Source organism: Danio rerio, chromosome 4, assembly GCF_052040795.2.
Source record: "Danio rerio strain M-AB ecotype USA chromosome 4, GRCz13ab, whole genome shotgun sequence".
Taxonomy (NCBI): domain Eukaryota; kingdom Metazoa; phylum Chordata; class Actinopteri; order Cypriniformes; family Danionidae; genus Danio; species Danio rerio.
Genome location: NC_141024.2, coordinates 52,443,681 through 52,456,055, shown reverse-complemented (window position 1 = coordinate 52,456,055; position 12,375 = coordinate 52,443,681). Strand labels below are relative to the sequence as shown.

The window sequence follows — 12,375 nt, the reverse complement described above, 5'->3', positions numbered from 1 at the left end:
CCATCACCTCCTCAGCAGGTACAGTAGGGGCAGGTTGTTGCACCGTTTGTGCTGGAGCAGCAGAAGCAGTACTATGCTGAAAATAATCACAAAAATACATATAATCATAAAAAAGGAAAGGCATTCTAGTAAATAAAAATAAACACGTATTGATTCAAAAATGTACCTTTTGAGTGTGAAAACCACATGTGCATTTTAGCACACCTCCAAGCAAAGTCCTCTGCCCACGAGATTGCAATGGGCATTTCTCAATCTGAAAAAATCATGAAAGATATATTAAATAATTTTACACAATACAAAAAACTTTTATAACTAAACAAGAACTTTAACTTAATGACTCCCTTAATAAAGCACACAATAGCTCTATAAATTAATTTACCACTGTTTCTAGAATGTGTTTAATATTTGTCTAATATGTAATCGTACAGTTTGTATCTCCAAAAACGAAAAGAAGAATCAACGGAACTGGACAGGAACATTTCAGGCCTTAAAACCACATGCTGTATACTGTACACTCATAATCCCTTCCCCCACCTTTTCAGATCTCTCTCATAAATGGTCAAACTTACTAAATTATTCGAAGTAAATCTCAAAATACATGCAATTTAAAACACTTTAATATTTAAAAACAAGTATGACATGTTTTACACAGATACTGTACTGAATGTACTGAAGCCTAACAAGTTAACGTTACTCTGTTAAGCAAATTTGAGCAAACGTTATATCATGTAAATGAAATACACACCCTTTGATAAATCTCATGCCACTTTTTTTGTCGAGGAGCTGGCCTGTTGCCCTCATTTGATGGCCAAACTCCTGTGCTGGCAAACTTTTTCAGACGTGAAATCCAGTGAGCGTCTGACATGGCTTTATGAGATTTTTCAGACATTTTTCTCCTATAAATTAAACGGTTTTGAATTAAAGTATCCAAATTTGAAATACAACACACTAAAACATTAATTCGTGCAATTGTGTAGTTTTTCCTACCTTTTTTAAGAAATCACTATCGGAAAAAATCCTTTACTGCAAGCAAAACGATGCTGTGCTCTGTCGAATGATGCTGTTCGTTGAATATCACTGATGGTCAATGAACTTTTTTGACCTCTGACCCGCCTCCAGAGGACCGCGTCATTCCTTCGTGTACCTTCGGCTCAGTTCAGAAAATTGATTGACATCTGACTAACCTGTTTGACTGCACACCTAGCGGTGATTCTTGGAACAGTTCCTACCCCCCGGCTTCAACATTGTCTCGACTCTGATTGGTCAAATGTTGAGAATTCCGGTCCGCGATTGGATGCAAATGTTGAAGCGCTGCAACGTGATTGGCTACAATGTTAGAGCGTATCGCTCCGATTGGCTCTCATCTTCAACATTTGTGAAATATTGTCGGACTATCCTTCGGCAGCTGGCGTTCAGGTCGCAGTCTCCCCTGGAGGCGTGGGTTCGAATCCCACTTCTGACAAACCGAGCCTGCCGCGATGCGCTCAGGCTGAAGTCTTTAACTCCCTGCCACCATGTCCGAATGATACAGTAACACTGACAAAGCGCCGCATCACGCGGGCTTTAATGCAAGTGCACCGAAAGGGGATCAAAAGAATTGTCCTGGGATGGTGTTGATTTTTAAGGTTTGCAGGGCATTTTTTCGTCAAATCCTCGTACAACGTCAAGTCATGACATTTGACAGATCCACAACCTTGTATCGTGCATCCAGGCCAGTGGTGCTTCAAGTATTTATAGTCTTTTTTTAAAGAGCTGTCTTGTACGGTCCGCATCGTGGAGGGCCAGCAAACGCACTGGCCACCTGCTCATGCATAACACAAAGCTAAAAGAAATCAGATTCTACGCAAGTTTGCGACACCGCAAGGGGAGGTAAACACTGAGTTGAATTCAAACTTCTAGCCTCACAACGCTCTGCAGAAAGAATGTTTTCAGTGAACGTCAGTACTCAACAGAAGCCTGATTTGACAATTGTCGTAAAAGAAAGAGGTTGTTTCCACCCAGTTTCGAACTGGGGACCTTTCGCGTGTAAGGCGAACGTGATAACCACTACACTATGGAAACCTTCAGAAGTACATCTAGCAGATAACCCTTTTTGATTGGGTGCCTGTTGACGATCATTGCTGGTGAGGCAGTGGATGCTATTATTTTCTCGTCAAAAGAAGAGCACTGTTTCTGCTCGGTTTCGAACCGAGGACCTTTCGCGTGTTAGGCGAACGTGATGACCACTACACTACAGAAACCCCACAAGCGCTTTCTCCAGTGAAGTTAGGCGTGCAAGGATAAAACAAGGTGTACGCGTTTGTCAATCAAGCGGACAAAGCCAACTCAGCGTGACAAGCTCCCTGCAGGTATTAGGGCCAATTTACAATCCGGGTCCAACACAGCTGTACAGGTCCTAGCGAAATGTCCCCTTTCGTCACATTTGAAGCACCTGAATTCTGGGCATTCCTTCATCACATGGTCTGAGCTCATGCGTAGTCGACAGGTTTTTACCTGATTGGTGTGCATGACTCTAAAGTGCTGTGCCCCTTCAGCCGTCTCGATTTTGGTACTGTATGGTAGGGAGACCGTCTCTTCTGGAAATCTGTTTTTTACAAACCTTGTTCCATCTTCTATGCTTGTGCCTGGATACAGACTTCTAAACTCCCCATCCCTCTAGCTTGCTTAAAATTTCTTCATCAGCTAGGTAAACAGGCAGATGCTTGAACGAAACAACATAGTCTCTGTTTTGTAACCTCCGTACTTCAGATTTCACTCTTTTAATTGTCAATCCATTGTCTATTAAAATTTCGGTGTCATCTTCAGTCTCCATTGTTACTTCATACTCCCTTGTTTGTTTGGGTCTCACCGCCAGAATTCTTCCTTCTCCAATCAGCTCCGTGACTGCTTTGATTATATCAAACCTTCTTGCATCTTTTACATTTTCTACTTCTACAGTTACTGTTGCTTCCTTTGTGCACACTCTTCTTTGTATCTCTTGCTTATCCTTACCTTTTTCACCTCTTCGTTGGCCGGGCTCTTCATTTTATTTATCTCTTTGTCTGCTGTCAAGTCCATTTTTTTATCTCTTCGTTTATTATCCAGCCCATTTTCTTTATCCTTTCGTGCAAGTCCCTCCATTTCCGTGTCGTTGCCGGGTAATCTGTCCATGATTAAAAATAAAAAACACAACATAACCACCCTTCAGTCAGCAAAATGCTGCTGTTAGGTGGTTTTTAAAGACAAAAATAAAACAAACAAACAAACCACTCAAGGTCAATAAACAAAAAGGTAGACAAGCAAAATGGGGAGAGCCTTTCTCTCCTCACTGCTGCCAACTCACTTCCTGTTTGCTCTATAGCGCCCTCAGGGTGGTGTGGTCGTAAGCAATGACAGCTGTCAAGTGTTGGCTATTGAAACTAGGCGCAGCCCCAGGAGCCGAGCACAGCTTAGCTGCCTGCTGCGCCAATGAGGTGGACAGCCGGAGCTGGGCAAGCTGTGAAACACCAGATTCCATGTCACGGTACTGCGGTGTGGCTCCCAGGAGACAGCTCCTGCCAAACTTGCATGTCAGGATGGCCGAGCGGTCTAAGGCGCTGCGTTCAGGTCGCAGTCTCCCCTGGAGGCGTGGGTTCAAATCCCACTTCTGACAAACCGAGCCTGTGGCTATGCGCTCTCGCTGAAGTCTTTAACTCCCTGCCACCATGTCCGAATGATACAGTAACACTGACAAAGCGCCGCATCACGCGGGCTTTAATGCAAGTGCACCGAAAGGGGATCAAAAGAATTGTCCTGGGATGGTGTTGATTTTTAAGGTTTGCAGGGCATTTTTTCGTCAAATCCTCGTACAACGTCAAGTTATGACATTTGACAGATCCACGATCTTGTATCGTGCATCATCCAGTGAGCAGAGAGCCAATTAAGAATGCGCGTAAAAGCAAATCTGAATGTTTCCGCTCAGTTTCTAACAGGAGACCCTCCGCTTGTAAAGCCATCGTGATAAACACAGGAGCCTCCGGTTAGGGTGAGAGCACTGTCTTGTGGTGCCATCGCAGAGAGACTGAAAGTCACTTTCCACAATGTTTTCATTCAATGTTCTACGCTGGTGGAATCACTTTGCCATTCCTACTCGGATTACGGATACACTGGTCTCCTTCAAACGACAGCTAACACCCATCTCTTCAGAGTACACCCGAACCCCGGTGAATATCCCTCTCTCTAAAGAAAACGACACTCCTACTCCAGCACTAAATTCCCTGAGCACAAACAAATTACTTGGAATATATAGCCCTTTTTCGTATGCATTGCCTCGTCTTGTTGAATCGCTAAATACCTCCACTATTGTATGTCGCTTTGAACAAAAGTGTCCACTAATTGTATGCTTCGGCCCAGTTTCGAACAGGAGACATTTAGCGTGTAATGCAAACATGATAAACACTACACTACGGAAACCAATAGGCCAGTGGTGCTTCAAGTATTTGTAGTCTTTTTTTATAGAGCTGTCTTGTACGGTCCGCATCGTGGAGGGCCAGCAAACGCACTGGCCACCTGCTCATGCACAACACAAAGCTAAAAGAAATCAGATTCTACGCAAGTTTGCGACACCGCAAGGGGAGGTAAACACTGAGTTGAATTCAAACTTCTAGCCTCACAACGCTCTGCAGAAAGAATGTTTTCAGTGAACATCAATACTCAACAGAAGCCTGATTTGACAATTGTCGTAAAAGAGAGGTAGTTTCCACCCAGTTTCGAACTGGGGACCTTTCGCGTGTAAGGCGAACGTGACAACCACTACACTATGGAAACCTTCAGAAGTACAACTAGCAGATAACCCTTTTTGATTGGGTGCCTGTTGACGATCATTGCTGGTGCGGCAGTGGATGCTATTATTTTCTCGCCAAAAGAAGAGCACTGTTTCTGCTCGGTTTCGAACCGAGGACCTTTCGCGTGTTAGGCGAACGTGATGACCACTACACTACAGAAACCCCACAAGTGGTTACCCCAGCGAACTTAGGCGTGCAAGGATAAAACAAGGTGTACGCGTTTGTCAATCAAGCGGACAAAGCCAACTCAGCGTGACAAGCTCCCTGCAGGTATTAGGGCCAATTTACAATCCGGGCCCAACACAGCTGTACAGGTCCTAGCGAAATGTCCCCTTTCGTCACATTTGAAGCACCTGAATTCTGGGCGTTCCTTCATCACATGGTCTGAGCTCATGCGTAGTCGACAGGTTTTTACCTGATTGGTGTGCATGACTCTAAAGTGCTGTGGCCCTTCAGCCGTCTCGATTTTGGTACTGTATGGTAAGAAGACCATCTCTTCTGGAAATCTGTTTTTTACAAACCTTGTTCCATCTTCTATGTTTGTGCCAGGATACAATCTTCTCTTAATGGTAACACTTTATTTTGATGGTCCCCCTTTAGATAGTCTGTTGACCATAAGTTACTTTTCAAGTTCTTATCTGTTTACTCTCATCTGGGTAGTATCTGTAGATTGTCTTTTAAATGTTCTTAGGCAATCATTACAATTTTTACAACACGTAAACATTTATTAAACTTTTAGTAAGTTGTGTTACCAAAATAAGTTCTAGATGGTCAACAATCTATCAGTAGATATGTAACAAATCTTCAACAGATGTTCAACAGAGTATTAGTAGATATGCAACAAATCCTCAACATTTATTAAACTTTTGATAAGTTACATGCTACCAAATTAGGTTGTAGTGTATTACAGTGTATTAGTAGATATGCAACAAATCTTAAACAAGTTTTCAGAAAATTTACCATCAAGATTTTTTTGTTGTCATTGTCTGCATGTAGTTGTTAATCAGTTTATCAATAGACTTTTAGTAAACATTCAGATGCCTATAAGAAGTAACACAACATAATTTAAAATGAACTTTAAACAAATATAAAGTTAGGGTTAGGTAAAAATTTCAGGCATGCATTTGCACTTGAAAAGTCTTCAACCAACTATTCGTTACATTTAACCCAACTTTCAGTAGACAGTTAGTTTACTTCAAGTTACATTTATCTGCTCATCTGTTGTCACACTAGGCCCATCAATATGAAGTGAAAAATTAAGAAATGCTGGTGAATGACTGTAAGGAGCCAACATCACAGACAGCATGGTTACTATTCTGTAAATGTTCAGCAGATACATGGAGAAGCACTTTAGCAGCATCTAGAACAGCAGCCTGTAAGTACATTTAAGATTTGTTTCAGTTGTTGTGCATGGTTTGAGGACTTGTTTCCAGCTGTTTGTGTAAAGTTGTAGGACATTTAAACTTGCTTTCAGTTGTGTATAATACTAGAAGTTGTTTAGCCACTGTTTCCTTGGTTACTATAAGAGCTTGTGCAGCGAACGCAGACGCGGTTTCGCGTCGTCCGCCTCAGTTTTGGCCCTTGTTTTGACTCGGGAGGCGTGTCCAAACGCCAGGTAACCACTATATAGTGAGCACGCTAGCATTAGTCGGCAGGAGAAGCACTTTAGCAGCATCTAGAACAGCAGCCTGTAAGTACATTTAAGATTTGTTTCAGTTGTTGTGTATGGTTTGAGGACTTGTTTCCAGCTGTTTGTGTAAAGTTGTAGGACATTTAAACTTGCTTTCAGTTGTGTATAATACTAGAAGTTGTTTAGCCACTGTTTCCTTGGTTACTATAAGAGCTTGTGCAGCGAACGCAGACGCGGTTTCGCGTCGTCCGCCTCAGTTTCGGCCCTTGTTTTGACTCTCGAGGCGTGTCCAGCTGAATTCAATCAGCTAGTGCTTTGGGGTTATATAAACAACTAGTTCACCGCGGCAGCGGTCGCGGCAGCCTCGTGTGAATACCGCCTCGTGTGAAGACCGACGAGGGTAAAGACCATCGACTCTACCTGCGCGACTCCACCGAGCAAAGACACCGACAAAGCACTTGAGTACTTTACTGTATTGTTTTACTTTACACTTATTTTTTGTTGTCAGTGCACTTTTATTATGTGTTTTCTAATTCCTGTTGTTACTAACACTCGCAAAACACGGGAGGTACGCTGCAGGCGTAATCCTCACAACCTTCGTTCAATACATGTATCTACTATTTCACAACTCTCTCTCTCCGTGGGCCTCTGGAACTGTCAATCAGCTGTTAACAAGGCTGATTTTATTACCTCCATAGCTACATATTCTGACTATAATCTCATGGCTCTAACTGAGACCTGGTTGAGGCCGGAGGACACTGCTACACATGCTACTCTTTCTGCTAATTTCTCTTTTTCCCACACTCCTCGTCAGACAGGGAGAGGGGGTGGGACTGGACTACTAATTTCCAAAGAATGGAAATTTACTCTGATACCGTCCCTGCCAACAATCAGCTCCTTTGAATTCCATGCAGTCACCATTATCCACCCCTTCTACATAAATGTGGTTGTCATCTACCGCCCACCAGGTAAATTAGGTCACTTCCTAGATGAACTGGATGTTCTTCTCTCATCTTTTTCTAATTTTGCCACTCCCTTATTGGTGCTAGGTGACTTCAACATCTACGTTGACAAACCGCAAGCTGCAGACTTTCAGACTTTGCTTGCCTCTTTTGACCTAAAAAGAGCACCTACTTCTGCTACCCACAAATCAGGTAATCAGCTAGACCTTATTTACACACGACACTGCTTCACTGATCAAACAATAGTAACTCCACTACAAATATCTGATCATTTCCTTCTGTCTCTCAACATCCACATTACTCCTGAGCCGCCACACACTCCAACACTGGTTACCTTTCGCAGAAACCTACGATCTCTCTCACCCAACAGACTATCCACCATTGTTTCAGACTCTCTTCCTCCATCTCGCAAACTCACTGCACTTGATTCGAACAGTGCCACTAATACACTCTGCTCCACACTAGCATCATGTCTAGACCGATTATGTCCTCTTGCATCCAGGCCAGCCCGTGCCAGTCCTCCTGCACCCTGGCTCTCAGATGCTCTCCGTGAGCATCGCTCAAAACTTCGGGCTGCGGAGAGAATTTGGCGGAAAACTAAAAATCCTGCACATCTCTTAACATACCAAACTCTTCTGTCCTCTTTCTCAGCTGAGGTTACTTCTGCAAAGCAGACGTATTACCGTCTGAAAATCAACAATGCCACTAATCCTCGCCTACTTTTTAAAACATTTTCATCCCTCCTCTATCCTCCTCCTCCACCCGCATCCTCCACACTTACTACTGATGACTTTGCTACATTCTTCTGCACCAAAACTGCAAAAATCAGTGCTCAATTTGCTGCACCTACAACAAACACGCAAGATACAACACCAACACCACACACACTCACCTCTTTTTCTCAGCTCTCTGAGTCTGAGGTGTCCAAACTTGTGCTATCTAGCCATGCAACCACCTGTCCACTCGATCCCATTCCCTCTCATCTCTTGCAAGCCATCTCTCCTGCAGTCATACCAACACTGACTCACATAATTAACACATCTCTTGACTCTGGTTTATTCCCCACTACATTTAAGCAGGCTAGGGTAACCCCACTGCTAAAGAAACCCAACCTGGACCATACGCTACTTGAAAACTACAGACCAGTATCCCTGCTTCCATTCATGGCCAAGATTCTGGAGAAAGTAGTGTTCAATCAAGTCCTGGACTTTCTTACTCAAAACAATCTCATGGACAACAAGCAATCCGGCTTTAAGAAAGGCCACTCAACTGAGACTGCCCTGCTCTCGGTCGTGGAGGATCTCAGACTGGCTAAAGCAGACTCTAAATCATCAGTCCTCATTTTGCTGGACTTGTCAGCTGCTTTTGACACTGTCAACCACCAGATCCTGCTATCTACGCTTGAGTCACTGGGCGTTGCGGGCACTGTTATACAATGGTTCAGATCTTACCTCTCTGACAGGTCATTCAGGGTGTCTTGGAGGGGAGAGGTGTCCAACCTACAGCATCTAAACACTGGGGTACCTCAAGGCTCTGTTCTTGGGCCACTTCTCTTCTCCATCTACACATCATCTCTAGGACCAGTCATCCAGAGACATGGATTCTCCTACCACTGCTATGCTGATGACACCCAGCTATACCTCTCTTTTCATCCTGATGATCCCTCCGTTCCAGCTCGTATCTCAGCCTGCCTGTTGGATATTTCACACTGGATGAAAGATCATCATCTTCAGCTGAACCTCGCAAAAACGGAAATGCTTATAGTTTCTGCCAACCCGACTCTACACCATAACTTTTCAATCCAGATGGATGGGGCAACCATTACTGCATCCAAAATGGTGAAAAGCCTTGGAGTAACGATTGATGACCAACTAAACTTCTCTGACCACATTTCTAGAACTGCTCGATCGTGCAGATTTGCACTCTATAACATCAGAAAGATCCGACCCTTCTTATCTGAACATGCAGCTCAACTCCTTGTTCAAGCTCTTGTTCTCTCCAAACTGGATTACTGCAACTCTCTACTAGCTGGGCTTCCAGCTAACTCTATCAAGCCTCTTTAACTGCTCCAGAATGCAGCAGCACGGGTTGTCTTCAATGAACCTAAACGAGCACATGTCACTCCGCTGCTAGTCCGTTTGCACTGGCTGCCAGTTGCTGCTCGCATCAAATTCAAAACTCTGATGTTTGCCTACAAAGTGACTTCTGGCCTAGCACCTTCTTATCTGCACTCACTTCTGCAGATCTATGTGCCCTCCAGAAACTTGCGTTCTGTGAATGAACGTCGCCTCGTGGTTCCATCCCAAAGAGGAAAAAAATCACTTTCGCGAACGCTCACGCTCAATCTGCCCAGTTGGTGGAATGAACTCCCTAACTGCATCAGAACAGCAGAGTCACTCGCTATTTTCAAGAAACGACTAAAAACTCAACTATTTAGTCTCCACTTCACTTCCTAATCTGCAATTGCCTCTTTGAATATCACACTAATTGTACAAAAAAAAAAAAAAAAAAAAAAAAAAAAAAAAAAAAAAAAACTACTAACACTTCCCTTCTTAGACTTTACAGACCTGAAACTTGCCTTTAGTACTTATTCATTGTTGCTCTTAGTTGTGTAAATTGCTTCCTTGTCCTCATTTGTAAGTCGCTTTGGATAAAAGCGTCTGCTAAATGACTAAATGTAAATGTAAATGTAAGATAGTCAACAGACAGGTAGTAGCAACACTGATGCAAGTATTTGAAGACACACAACAGCACCACACATACAAGAACATAAAAATAAATACCAGAGTCATTAGTTCGTCCAACTGCTTTTAATGTATTGCTGTCAAAAAACAAAATAAACAGCCCAGATAATTAAGCTGAGGAAAACATTTACTTCAGGACAACTAAAAACAATTGTTACATTTGAAGAGTTCAGATGCAAAACCTTTAATTGCCATATAACATTTATTCATTCATTTTTTTCAGCTTAGTCCCTTTATTAATCAGGGGTCGCCAAAGCAGAATGAACTACCAACATATTCAGCATATGTATTATGCAGCAGATGCCCTTCCAGCTGCAACCCATCACTGGAAAACAACCATATACACTCATTCACACACTCATACACTACATACAAATTAGCCTACCCAATTCCCCTGTACCACATGTTTTTGGACTTGTCAGGGAAACCAGAGCACCCAGAGGAAACCCACACAAACATCGGGAGATGATCAGCACAGAAACACCAACTGACCCAGCCGAGGCTCAAACTAGTGACCTCCTTGCTGTGAGGCAAACATGCTACCCACTGCACCACCATGCAGCCACCATATACATTTTTTTTTCTAAAATGAATATTTTTTTTAAGTCTCAGTTCTGCAATTAAACTTTTTTTGTGGCAAATATTTTTTTCATTATCTTTCAAACAGTAGGCTGAAAAAAAAACTAATATTAGAAAAACAATTCAAATGGCGGGCAATGTGGTGGCGCAGAGGGTAGAATGTTCACCTCACAGTAAGAAGGTCGTTGGTTCGAGCCTCAGCTAGGTCAGGCGGGATTTCTGTGTGGAGTTTGCATGTTCTCCCTGTGTTCGCGTGGGTGTCCTCTGAGTGCTCCGGTTCCCTCCACAAGTCCAAAGACATGTGGTACAGGTAAATTGAGTAGGCTCAAATATGTGTGTGCTTGGATGTTTCCCAGTGGTGCATTGCAGCGGGAAGGGCATCTGCTGTGTAAAACATGGAAGTTGCTGGATAAGCTGGTGGTTCATTCCATTGTGGCAACCCCAGATTAATAAAGGGATTAAGCTGAAAAGAAAATTAATTAATTTAGTCGGAATTTTAAAAATTTACATCCGATGTCAATATTTTTTTTTTCCTTTGGCATTACAGTTGAAGTCAGAATTATTAGCCCCCCTGTATTATTAGTGCCCCTGTTTATTTTTTTCCCCCAATTTCTGTGTAATGGAGGGGAGATTGTTTCAGCACATTTCCAAGCATAATAGTTTTAAAAACCCATTTCTAATAACTTATTTATTTTATCTTTGCCATAATGACAGTAAATAATATTTTACTTGATACTCTTCAAGACACTTCTATACAGCTTAAAGTGACATTTAAAGGCTTAACTAAGTTAATAGGGTGAACTAGGCAGGTTAGGGTAATTAGGCAAGTTATTGTATAATGATGGTTTGTGCTGAAGACTATCGAAAAAATAGGTTAAAGAGGCTAATAATTTTGTCCCAAAAATGGCTTTAAAAATTTTGTAACCTGCTTTTATTCTTGCCATAATAAAACAAATAATACTTTCTCCAGAAGAAAAAATATTATCAGACATGCTGTGAAAATTTCCTTGCTCTGTTAAACATCATTTGGGAAATATTTAAAAAAGGGAAAAAAAATCAAAAGGGGGCTAATAATTCTGACTTCAACTGTATAAGCTAAGCTTATTGTGCTGTAGGTTTTTGCTTCTACATTTTAGCAACAGTAAACAGGAGCATTATTGAACAAAGAAACATACAATAAATATGGCCTTAACAATAAGTGAGATAGCAAATCTACTCTAATCACTTATTCAGATAAAAAGACAAAAGTGAACTCTTCCTTTTCATTGATACAACCTTTATGCAAAAGTCTCCAAAAATGAGCTCTCAACCCTTTTGAGCGAACTCTGTTCATTTTCCTGGTGTGAAGCTGATTCTGTTAAATTGGTCCCTGTTAGCAAAGTACAGCTCTGCAATTGCAGCGAGCTGGGCCACTGCATTTTGAGAGACACCTTCTCTCTGAAACGCTCTGGTCATGGTTGCTCCACGTCTTGACAGCTTTAAAAGCCTTTTGTAGCATGTATGACATCACAAACATTATTAGCTGAAAAACTATTTAAAACAATTAATACCTTCATGACCAAATAATAATAATGCAACCACCTATCGTAAGCCTAATGAGCACATACAATTATATAAATAAGTATCATAAGTATCATTATATATGTGTGTATAACAAA

The 12,375-nt window shown here is 42.1% G+C and overlaps 1 long non-coding RNA gene and 5 other non-coding genes across 6 annotated transcripts in view; 1 reads left to right on the top strand and 5 right to left on the bottom strand.

Annotated features, from left to right (window-relative positions):
• Window positions 1–7,774, bottom strand: part of LOC147844918 (uncharacterized) — a 66,027-nt gene extending 58,253 nt beyond the window's left edge. Inside the window, exon 1 of the long non-coding RNA XR_015483915.2 lies at window positions 6,541–7,774. This is a non-coding gene — a long non-coding RNA (uncharacterized LOC147844918). The remainder of the gene's footprint in view (window positions 1–6,540) is intronic.
• trnav-uac (transfer RNA valine (anticodon UAC)) lies at window positions 1,989–2,061 on the bottom strand. The gene has a single exon. It is a non-coding gene; the product is annotated as a tRNA-Val (tRNA).
• trnav-aac (transfer RNA valine (anticodon AAC)) lies at window positions 2,168–2,240 on the bottom strand. The gene has a single exon. It is a non-coding gene; the product is annotated as a tRNA-Val (tRNA).
• Window positions 3,549–3,631, top strand: trnal-cag (transfer RNA leucine (anticodon CAG)). The gene has a single exon. It is a non-coding gene; the product is annotated as a tRNA-Leu (tRNA).
• On the bottom strand, window positions 4,713–4,785 carry trnav-uac (transfer RNA valine (anticodon UAC)). The gene has a single exon. It is a non-coding gene; the product is annotated as a tRNA-Val (tRNA).
• trnav-aac (transfer RNA valine (anticodon AAC)) lies at window positions 4,892–4,964 on the bottom strand. Its single transcript has one exon. It is a non-coding gene; the product is annotated as a tRNA-Val (tRNA).
• Window positions 7,775–12,375: the final 4,601 nt, after the last annotated feature.